Source organism: Lactuca virosa, chromosome 3, assembly GCF_052849685.1.
Source record: "Lactuca virosa cultivar CGN04683 chromosome 3, Lactuca_virosa_CGN04683_v6, whole genome shotgun sequence".
Taxonomy (NCBI): Eukaryota; Viridiplantae; Streptophyta; class Magnoliopsida; order Asterales; family Asteraceae; genus Lactuca; species Lactuca virosa.
In genome coordinates, this window is record NC_136428.1 from 239077785 (window position 1) to 239088515 (window position 10731).

Sequence of the window (10731 nt, forward strand, 5' to 3'; positions counted from 1 at the left end):
CAACCCCAGCTGCTGGATGACAGATTCCCGAACTGTCAATATCAAAACATCACCCAATTAATAATTGGGTTCCAACACAAAAATCATAAGTCCAAGCTTGGGGTAAAAGACTGCTTTACCCCTATCTTAGCTTGATTCAACTCAAGGCCCAATCCAAAGGCCCAAAAGTTAAACTATGAATCAAAGCCCAACATATGGGCTAATTTTCCAAATTGGGCCCAAACCTTTACATGTCTTATTCAAAGGCCCAACCATTTAGTCCAGTCCAAACATTGGACATTTCTAATGGCCCAATACCTCACAATCATAAAGGCCCAAACTATGGCCCATCTACGACCTAATTTTCCAAATTGGGCCTAAACCCTCATATGGGCCTTACCCTAAAGCCCATCAACATATTCTAGTCCATATGATTATTCTCGGATGGCCCATTAATAATCCAATTACCAAAGCCCAATAGAAAGGCCCAACTCAAGGCCCAAGTGAAATTAGGGTTTCACATAAAATGACAATTAGGGTTAAGTGTTTCTCACTAACCCATTAAGGGCTTAATCCATTAAGTCCATCACTCTACTAGATAAGTCATATGGTGTTTTTGGGTGTAATTCACAACTCCATTCCAATGGCCCAAAAGTGGATCCCAATAAGTCCAAGGCCCATAAATCCAATATTAGGGTTTTCTAAACCCTAATTAGGGTTTCCAATCTCATCTTAGCCCAATAGCTAGGTCTTTTGATCAATTAGGGTTCATTAGGCCCATTAGGGTTTATTAGGCCCATTAGGGTTTTAGTCCCTTTGTCCAAACATCCCAACGTATCAAACAGAACAAGCACACCGCCACCCAACACGGCAGCTGGTGGCGGCAGGAGGCGGCAGCCACCACCTCACGGTGGCGGTTAGGGTTTCTTTTTCATTATTCCACTTTCTAATACATTTTACAAAGCTTTAATCCCAAAATAAACACACACTAAAAATAAACACACACACACACAGCCACCTTATGGTGGCCGGCGGCGGTAGATGGTGGCAGAAATGGGAAGGCGGCGATAACAGCCACCACCTCACGGTGGTGGCGACGTTTTCTCTTGGTCTTCTGCCCCGGAACAGGTCAACACACACGAGTGCCTGCTGGAAATGCATCTAACCACCGCCACCCTTGCGGTGGCGCATGACAATCGGAGAGAAGGGTGATGGAACGACAACCCACAATTGAAACAAAAGGCGCTTCAAAGGCAAGGCAGCAGCCGACAAGCTCCAACGTCATGGGCAGTGGAGTGGTAGTCGCACAACATATCGGTGGCAGTGGTGTTATCGGCAGCGCTACAGCGGCGCTGGAGGCTCCTTAGTGGTCTTAAGGCTCCTACAGCGACAGCAGCTCCGGTTTGCGAAGTGGCGAGTGGATGAAGCCTCACATGACGACGACTGAAGAAGGAGAATGAGAAGAAGGACGGGCGTCCGGTGGTTGTTGTGTTCGTTGGCTGATCGGAAACGGGGTGGTGGCGGCGCCGGTGAGGGGGTATAAGGGTGGAGGGATGCGGCTGCAAATGGTTGATTAGGGTTAGGGTTTGCGGAACCTTTAAATACCCGACACCATTCTAAAAGTTTTCCATAATGACAACAACAGTCCCTCCCTTCCCTTTTTCTTTCAATCTTAGACCAAAATTTACCATTTAATCCCTCAGCATTAAAATCCATTACAACTTAGGTACAAAATTTACCAAACAACCCTCCTATCCTCCAAAATTTCTTTAAATGAAGTCCCATAAATGCCCATTTAGTCCCTGCCTTCAATAATACTTACAAATTAATTCTGGATTTTACACTTTAATCCCTGCCTTCTAAAATTATGACAGTTAACTCCTCGAGACCAGCACCTTGCTATATAATTATTAATTTTTGGGCTACTATTCATTCATTAATTTGTTTATTTATTTATTAAATAAACAGGGTGTTACAACTCTTCCCCACTTAAATTAGATTTCGTCCTCGAAATCATTCCTTACCATTCCTTACACACCAAACCACTCAAGTAACATGACCACAACCCTGGGCATACCCTAGCCTCCCCAGGGTAACCGTGACCAACCTTCGCCAAGCCCTAAAATCCGCAGATGAGCGAATTCTTTGCAACCAGATCACCCGTACTCCGTTTGAAATCTGCAGTCTTGAGGTGGTCTGACTCCCTGACGGACCACTCATACTGAATCATTATCGTTGAATCCATTCCGTTTATCCCTCAACTAACTACTCAACTTCTAATAGATCGAGGTTCCCACTATAAAACAGAATCACAGACCTAATTATCCATGCAGATCACTTATACTTGGCCAAGGCTCAGCTAAGCCCGCTGTGAGTGACTTGTCACTTCCCAATCAACCAGCTATTCCGTCCGTACTTGCAACCTAAAACACAAATACTAACACTGCCCAAACGATGAAACAACCCTAACACTGAACTTCCTGAAGCAGTATGTTGCCACATGGCTGCTTTCCAAAATCTACCGAGACCTGCCTGGTCTCAATTTGTTCGCCAACCATCTGAAATATCGGGTTTCAACCCGGTCGCTGAGCTATAGAGGTTCCCACATGAACTTCGAACGTAATTCTCTTATGTCAATAGTTTCCATTAGTTATCTTACCACTATGGCTCTAACAACCTCCTGATCCAACCGATCGGGTCCATACATCGAACCCTGACGTCTCCAAACCCAAGGCTAAGAGTGATGGCTACATGACCAATGGTAGCTTTATATCATACACGAACCTAAGCAATCCATTGCTTCCCTAATCTCATAACTGTAGTGGCGTCCCTACAGTCTTATCACTAGCTCCACCTGTTGGATAAGGTGTCTAAGTCCATAACTATATTTGGTATGTACTTGACCCGACCCGGCATGGTCCATTTGGGTTGCACTTCACCGGAACAATTTGTATGGATAGTCTTTTGAGAATAGTATATTTGTGACTTATTAATATATTATATGTTATAATATATTAATATGAAATCACATTATTTAACTAGTATTGATCAAGAATTAATTTTGAATTAATTTAGTGATCAAAAGAGACTAGTTAAATAGGGATTCTAATAGTATGGGCCAATGGATTATTTAGAATGGGCTAAGCTTGCATGGAAGTCCATGGAGATTTTAACCCATGGATCAAATGGAAATGAAAGGACATGGGTATTAGGGTTTACATGGATGTAACCCTAATCCTCCATACTATATAATGAAGTCCAAGGCTCTAGAAATCGACACTAGTGTGTGAGATAAGAAAGCATAGCCGATTTCTAAGAGTGATCATATTGTCGCAAGTCTTCCAAGTTGTTGTGGTCATTTGTGATTCCACTTGAGGCATTCATATTATTGGTTCTAGGCTCTTAAAGCTCCAAGCAATCAACTACAAGAAAATGTATTTATTTCTATCTAGTTTTTATTGTATAAGAACCTACATTTGCATGCTAGATAAGACAATGCTTTGGAAATCAATTTTGCATGTATAATAGAGAAAACATAGTTCTAAAGAATCTAGGGTTGTATATGCACCTTAAGGTTGTTAGTGATGGGTTTTGAGCATTCTAACACTTCCTAAGTGTACATGCAACCCTAATAACCTTGGATCTATGTTTGTGTAATAATCATGCAAAGTTGAATTCCAAGGTTATATTCCTATCTAGCATACATGGGGAACATTTTTAACTTGAATGAAAGATAGAATAACTTACCTTGTTGTTGATTATGATCCTTGAAACCTTGTGAGCCTAGCACCCCAAGTGTGATGCCTCAAATGCTTCACACAACACCAAATGCAAAGGAGTAAACTTTGAGAGAATCTTACACTTGCAAAATCGGCTCTAGCCCTCTTGTTTCTTAGTGTAGCCTATTTTGGTGGAGAATGGGTTTCTTATATAGTGTTGACACATCTAGGGTTACACCATGTAAACCCTAATGTGTCATGACTCTTCATTTCCATGACCCATGGGTTCGTAACTCCCATGGAGCATCCTATGGGTGGAACCCAACTTGATAATCCATGGAGCCTCTTAGCCCACTATATAAGATATGGAAGATTTACATAATCTACCCATATATTTAATTAGTTATCTTTTGATCACTTAATTAATTCTAAATTAATTCTTGATCAAACTAATTAAATAATATTATTAATATATTAGAACTTATAATATATTAATAAACCATAAGTGTTATTTCTCTCATTTTAGTTTATCCAATTGCGTGGTGCCATGCAACCCAAATGGACCATGCCGGGTCGGGTCAAGTACATACAAGAAATAGTCATGGACTTAGACACCTTATCCAACAGTCTCCCACTTGGATAAGTCTAATAACTATAACTGCAAGTATGACTTCAGGAACCGATCAGCAATCGTAGCTCTTTTCAAGGTTTCTCGGAACTGAGAAGATGATGATGCGCCATTTCAGATAAGTGATCATATAATCCTCTGTTCTAGATATTAGCCGGACAAATACATGGAACAATGTCTTGCTTATTGTCCAGCAGTTTGTTTCCCGATTTCCGATTTGTTTGACAAAGAACTTAATTGAACACATCAACTTAGTTCTGACCGGGCCCGGTACATAGGTCAAAACAAAATCATCGAGGGGCCCATATATCAGCTTCTAATCCAAGAAGGAACAGATAAACTTCGACTCATATGTTTGTTCTACCACTCATTGAATTATACACAAAAGCACGTTTTATAACATCGAGTTACCAATGCGTTAACGTACAATCAATGCATAACCAACTCATAAGTAACAAATCATATCTCTAGGTTTGAAGACTTATATGATATTACCGTCTCACGATCACTCGAGATAAATTCCATGAAGTGATTCCAGTGAGCGTGGGTTGAGTCCAATGCTCAGAACTTATGAGCACTCATGAGTGTTGTAGCCATGTCCAACAACTTAGACCTCTGCAACCAATCATGACAGTCTTGATTCATACCTACTTCCGACATATGACCGACTGTGGAGGTTTGAATAATATGATATACCAAACATAATTATTCTGGAAGTCAAAACATGCAAAAGAAATATAGTAAACGATCGACAAGAGATAGCAACACTTTACTCATAAATAAAACACCTTTTATTCATCATCTAATGTCAATTACACTTTACAAATTTCAAGGTTATCTAACTACTAAATCTAATATCATCCTTCAGCCCTATGCTCCGAGCATGCTGGAGATGCTTAACCCGAGTCAGTCCCTTCGTGAGGGGATCTGCTGGATTCTCATCCGATGATACCCTCTTTGCCACGAGGAGTCCTTCTTCAATTCGATGTCTGATGAAATGGTATTTTCTGTCGATGTGTCTGGATCTCCCGTGATCCCTTGGTTCCTTGGCTAAGGCAACTGCACTTTCACTATCACAGAAAATTTCCATTGGCTCTTTAATAGCTGGTACAACTCCAAGGTCTCCAATGAAGTTCTTCAGCCATATCGCCTCCTTTGCTGCCTCGCTAGCTGCTATATACTCTGATTCGCAAGTTGAATCAGCCACTGTCTCTTGCTTGGAACTCTTCCAAGAAATTGCTCCTCCATTTAAGGTAAAGACCCAGCCTGACTGAGAGCGGAAATTATCCCTATCAGTCTAAAAGCTAGCATCACTATACCCTACAACTCTCAAGTCTTCACTCCCACCGAGGGTAAAGACCCAGTCCTTAGTCCTCCGTAGGTACTTGAGGATATTCTTTACCGCAGTCCAGTGTGCCTTGCCAGGGTTCCCCTGATACCTGCTAACCATGCTCAAAGAAAAGGCTACATCAGGTCGAGTACACGTCATAGCATACATGATCGATCCTACAGCCGAAGCATAAGGTATTCGACTCATTTCTGCTATCTCAGCCTCAGTACTAGGGCTTTGTGTCTTACTCAATCTGGCGTTACTCTGGATGGGTAACTCTCCTTTCTTGGAGTCCTGCATGTCGAATCTCTTCAACACCTCATCCAAGTAAGTACTCTGACTAAGTCCAATTAGTCTTTTACTCCGGTCTCTCAAGATCCTTATCCCTAGAATATAGGCAGCTTCTCCTAGGTCCTTCATAGAGAAACACTTTCCAAGCCAGGACTTAACTTCCTGTAGAGTTGGGATGTCATTTCCTATGAGTAGTATGTCATCCACATACAATACCAAAAAGCTAACTATACTCCCACTAGCCTTGACATATACACAAGATTCATCTTCACTCCTAGAAAAGCCAAATTCCTTGAATTTCTCATCAAAGCAAAGATTCCATCTGCGAGGTGCTTGGTTTAACCCATAAATGGATTTCTCAAGCTTACACACTCTATTAGGGTACTCTGTGTTGATAAAACCCTCTGGCTTACTCATGTAAACATCCTCAGCCAACTTTCCATTAAGGAAAGCGGTTTTGACATCCATTTGCCATATTTCATAGTCATGAAATGCGGCTATGGCTAACAGAACCCTAATAGACTTAATCTTGGCCACTGGAGAAAAGGTCTCATCATAATCAACTCCCGGAGTTTGTGAGAAACCCTTTGCAACCAGTCATGCCTTATAAGTGTGTACATTACCATCCATGTCGGTCTTCTTCTTGAAGATCCATTTGCACCCTACAGTCTTTCGACCTGGTACATTCTCAACCAAGTTCCAAACTTGATTGTCATACATGGATTGTATCTCGCTGTCCATTGCCTCTTTCCACTTGGCTGACTCAGGGCCTGCCATGGCTTCCGCGTAACTGTTACGTTCATCCAGACCTATCAGTGTCTCATCACTGATAAGTGTATCACCTTCCGCAGTAATATGGAATCCATAGTAATGCTCAGGTGCATTCCTAACCCTTGTGGAACGCCTCAGAGGTACATACTTGTCAATTGGCTCAACAGAAGTTTCCTCCTCAAGTTGAGTGCTAGGGTTTGAAGTTCCTTCACCACTTGACTCTTGAATTTCTTCAAGGTCAACTTGCCTCCCACTGTCTCCTTGGCTTATGAACTCTCTCTCTCGAAAGAAAGCCCTCCTAGCTACAAAGACCACATTCTCACTAGGTCTGTAGAAGAGGTAACCAAAGGATTTCTGTGGGTAGCCGATGAAAATACACCTCTCACTTCGAGGTTCGAGCTTATCATGAGTCTCGCGTCTCACGAAAGCCTCGCAACCCCAAATCTTAATGTGGTCTAGTTTGGGTACTTTACCAGTCCACATCTCATGAGGAGTTTTGGCAACTTTCTTTGTGGGAACTAGATTAAGGATATGGGCGGCAGTCTCTAAGGCATACCCCCAAAATGAGATTGGTAGCGAAGCTCGACTCATCATGGAACGAACCATATCCAACAAGGTTCGATTACGCCTCTCAGCTACACCATTCAACTGCGGTGTCCTGGGAGGTGTCAATTGTGAGACAATCCCATATTCCCTAAGATAGTCGAGGAACTCTGAACTAAGATACTCACCACCTCGATCGGATCGAAGCATCTTAATGTTCCTGCCCAATTGATTCTCGACTTCCTGTTTAAACTCTTTAAACCTCTCAAAAGTCTCTGACTTATGCTTGATTAAGTAGACATATCCATATCTACTGTAATCATCAGTAAAAGTCAAATAATAACGATTAGCATCCCTTGTGGCATGTTTGAAGGGCCCACACACATCCGTGTGTATAAGATCCAACAAACCTTCACCCCTCTCACAAGAACCTATGAAGGGTGACTTTGTCATTTTTCCAAGTAAGCATGATTCGCAACTATCATCTGACTTTAGGTCAAATGACTCCAATACTCCATCCTTTTGGAGTTGGCCTATGCGTTTCTTGCTTATATGTACAAGACGACAATGCCATAATGATGCTTTATCCAAGTTATTATCATTAACAGAATCAATACACAATACATTATTTCCTAAGTTATCAACCACAGATACAGTTTCATACACACCATCACAAGGTAATGCTTTAAAATAAAGAACATTATTAAAGAAAGCATTAATCGAACCAACTTCATTATCAAATGAAAAGGTGAAACCTTGTTTATACAATGCATGAAAGGAAATAATATTTCTTGCCATTTCTGGCGAATAACAACATTAAACTAAACCCACTACTTAGCGATAAAGTATAAACTCCAATCTTGGTGACAGGTAAAGCTTTCCTATTCCCCATGATTAAGTTTATTCTTCCATGCTCCACATTCTCACTTCTTCTTAGTCCCTGCAAATCAGAACAGATATGAATACCACAACCGGTATCAAGGACCCAAGAGTTAGAATGGGGTGAGTTATTAGATAAGATAGTGTAAATACCTGCATGGTTGGGTTTAACTTTCCCATCCTTCACATCTTGCTGGTACTTTGGGCAGTTCCGCTTCCAATGTGACTTTTCATGGCAATAGAAGCATTCAGCCTCTTTAGGGTCAGAAGAAGGAGTGACAAAACCTTTCTTGGTTCCACTTGAAGAAGAGCCATCAAGGGTCCTAGCCTTGGTACCCTTCGAAGAGCTCTTCCTCTTCTTCCCTCTACCTTTCCCGATTGCCAAAACCGGGGCGGAGTTTGGAGTAGGAGTGTTAACAACCGACTTACCCTTAAGACCTGTTTTTGCAGTCTTGAGGAGTCCCTGAAGTTTGCTGAGTGTGACCTCTTCCTTATTCATGTGATATGTCATGCAGAATTGATCATAGCACGATGGTAAGGAGTGCAAAATGATATCTATTGCAAGCTCCTCAGGGAAGTTCACATTAAGCTTCAGCAACCGATCCACATACCTTTGCATTTTCTGCATGTGGCTCGTGACGGATTCCCCGTCCTTCATCATGGTTGTTATGATAGAGCATATGATTTCATACCTCTATTGTCGTGCACTTTGATGGTATCTTTCCATCAGATCTTGGTGCATTTCAAAAGGGTAGAAGTCCTCATAGGACTTTTGGAGTTCCGCTGTCATGGTGGCCAACATGATGCATGCCACTTTTGTAGCATCCCTTTCATGTGCCCGGAAGTCAGCGATCTCCTGGGGAGTTGCAGTGGTCTCATCAATCTCCTTAAGCTCCTTGTCAAGGACATATTCTTTGTCCTCGTAGCGGGTAATCATCCTGATGTTTCTGATCCATTCATTGAAGTTGGATCCATCAAAAGTGACTTTCCCACACAAGTTCATAAGGGTAAAGGAGCCATTAGGATTAGAGCCAGAAGCAGCATTGTTTGAAGACATCTGAAAGAAGAGAACAAGATTAGTTTAGATATTAAGAGAGTCCTTAATAAAACACCCAAATGTAATATTAAGGCTAGAATCCAATCACAATATATTATAACTTAGAAGAGGTATGCCGTAATCCAAGCTATAACATATTTGAAAGGTAGGTGAATGACGATTCACCAATTTCCACCATGAAAAACGAAATATAGATATTAGGTTTTTAATTGGTTCTTAGAAATTCCTAGATTCTTTTGAGATTCAATGAACTTTTCAAAGGCATGTTTCAATCTCGAGTGTGCCCTCCAAGTTTTGTGACTGGGATACCGAGGATCACAAAACGAGGTGTGAAGTAACCATGCAAATCACTTGGTACCCTCAAGGTTTATCACTCAATCGATGTGCCGGTAAACCACACACGCTCCACCGATGCTATGGTAAACCTTAAGTCACCCTTTACCTACCTTGTTAAGTCCAAGTTAGTGTGCCGGTTAACCACACACGCTCCACCAACGACTTAAACAAAGTGTAAAGTGTAATTTCATGGATTAGCACCTTATTCACATTTTCCTAAAGTAACTAAGATTGGGAATTTAATAAAAGCATTTAGTTACTTTATAATATTCATCATACTTTTAATGAGAATTTATAAGTCCTTGTCTTACCCGTTCGGCTAACGACCCTTCACCGATCAAGGAAGCGGTGGGTGAGAGTGGACACCCATTAAGTTGCCATTTTATAGGCAACAACGTTATACCCCCCTTATAGACTGGCTTTGTGAATGAGGCGTACTAGCGGTAAGACGACTTGACGTTATACATATATATATTAGTAACTTATAATATTATAAAGTATAAGGGTTGAATTTTAACTTTTAAAATTCTAAGGGTTGGAACTAAAGTTTTAATCAAGACTTTACATGTTCCAAAACTTGAGGGCAAGTTTTGTGAACTTCCAAAACTTTTCATTTCTTATAACTTATGAATTAATTGAGTAATAAAAATGAAGACTCTTCATTTTTATAACTCTTGTGTTCTTTTAATGGCTTTAATAAAAGTGAGATTTTTGGTTTTCCATAACTTATGGACTCCATTAAAACACATTATGATCATGAATTAAACTACCATGAAGGTTACAAACAATTCCTATGATCATCTAATCTTCATAAGTTCAAGAACATGAATATGAACACTTTCAAGAATAAAAAATTACACTTAAAAAAAAACTTGTAATTTTAATAATTGCCATTGTAAATGGATTAGCATAAACATTACACCATCTAAAACAAGCTTTAAAACATCAAAACAGTTTAGGGTAATGTTTCTAGTCCATTTCCAGCAACAAATGTGCAAACTTTCATACGAGCAGAAAACAGAAAAACGATTTTTTTTCAAGCTGTTTGCACACAAAAAAAAACAACAAACGAACCTGGCTCTGATACCACTGATGGGTTTTGAGCATTCTAACACTTCCTAAGTGTACATGCAACCCTAATAACCTTGGATCTATGTTTGTCTAATAATCATGAAAAGTTGAATTCCAAGGTTATATT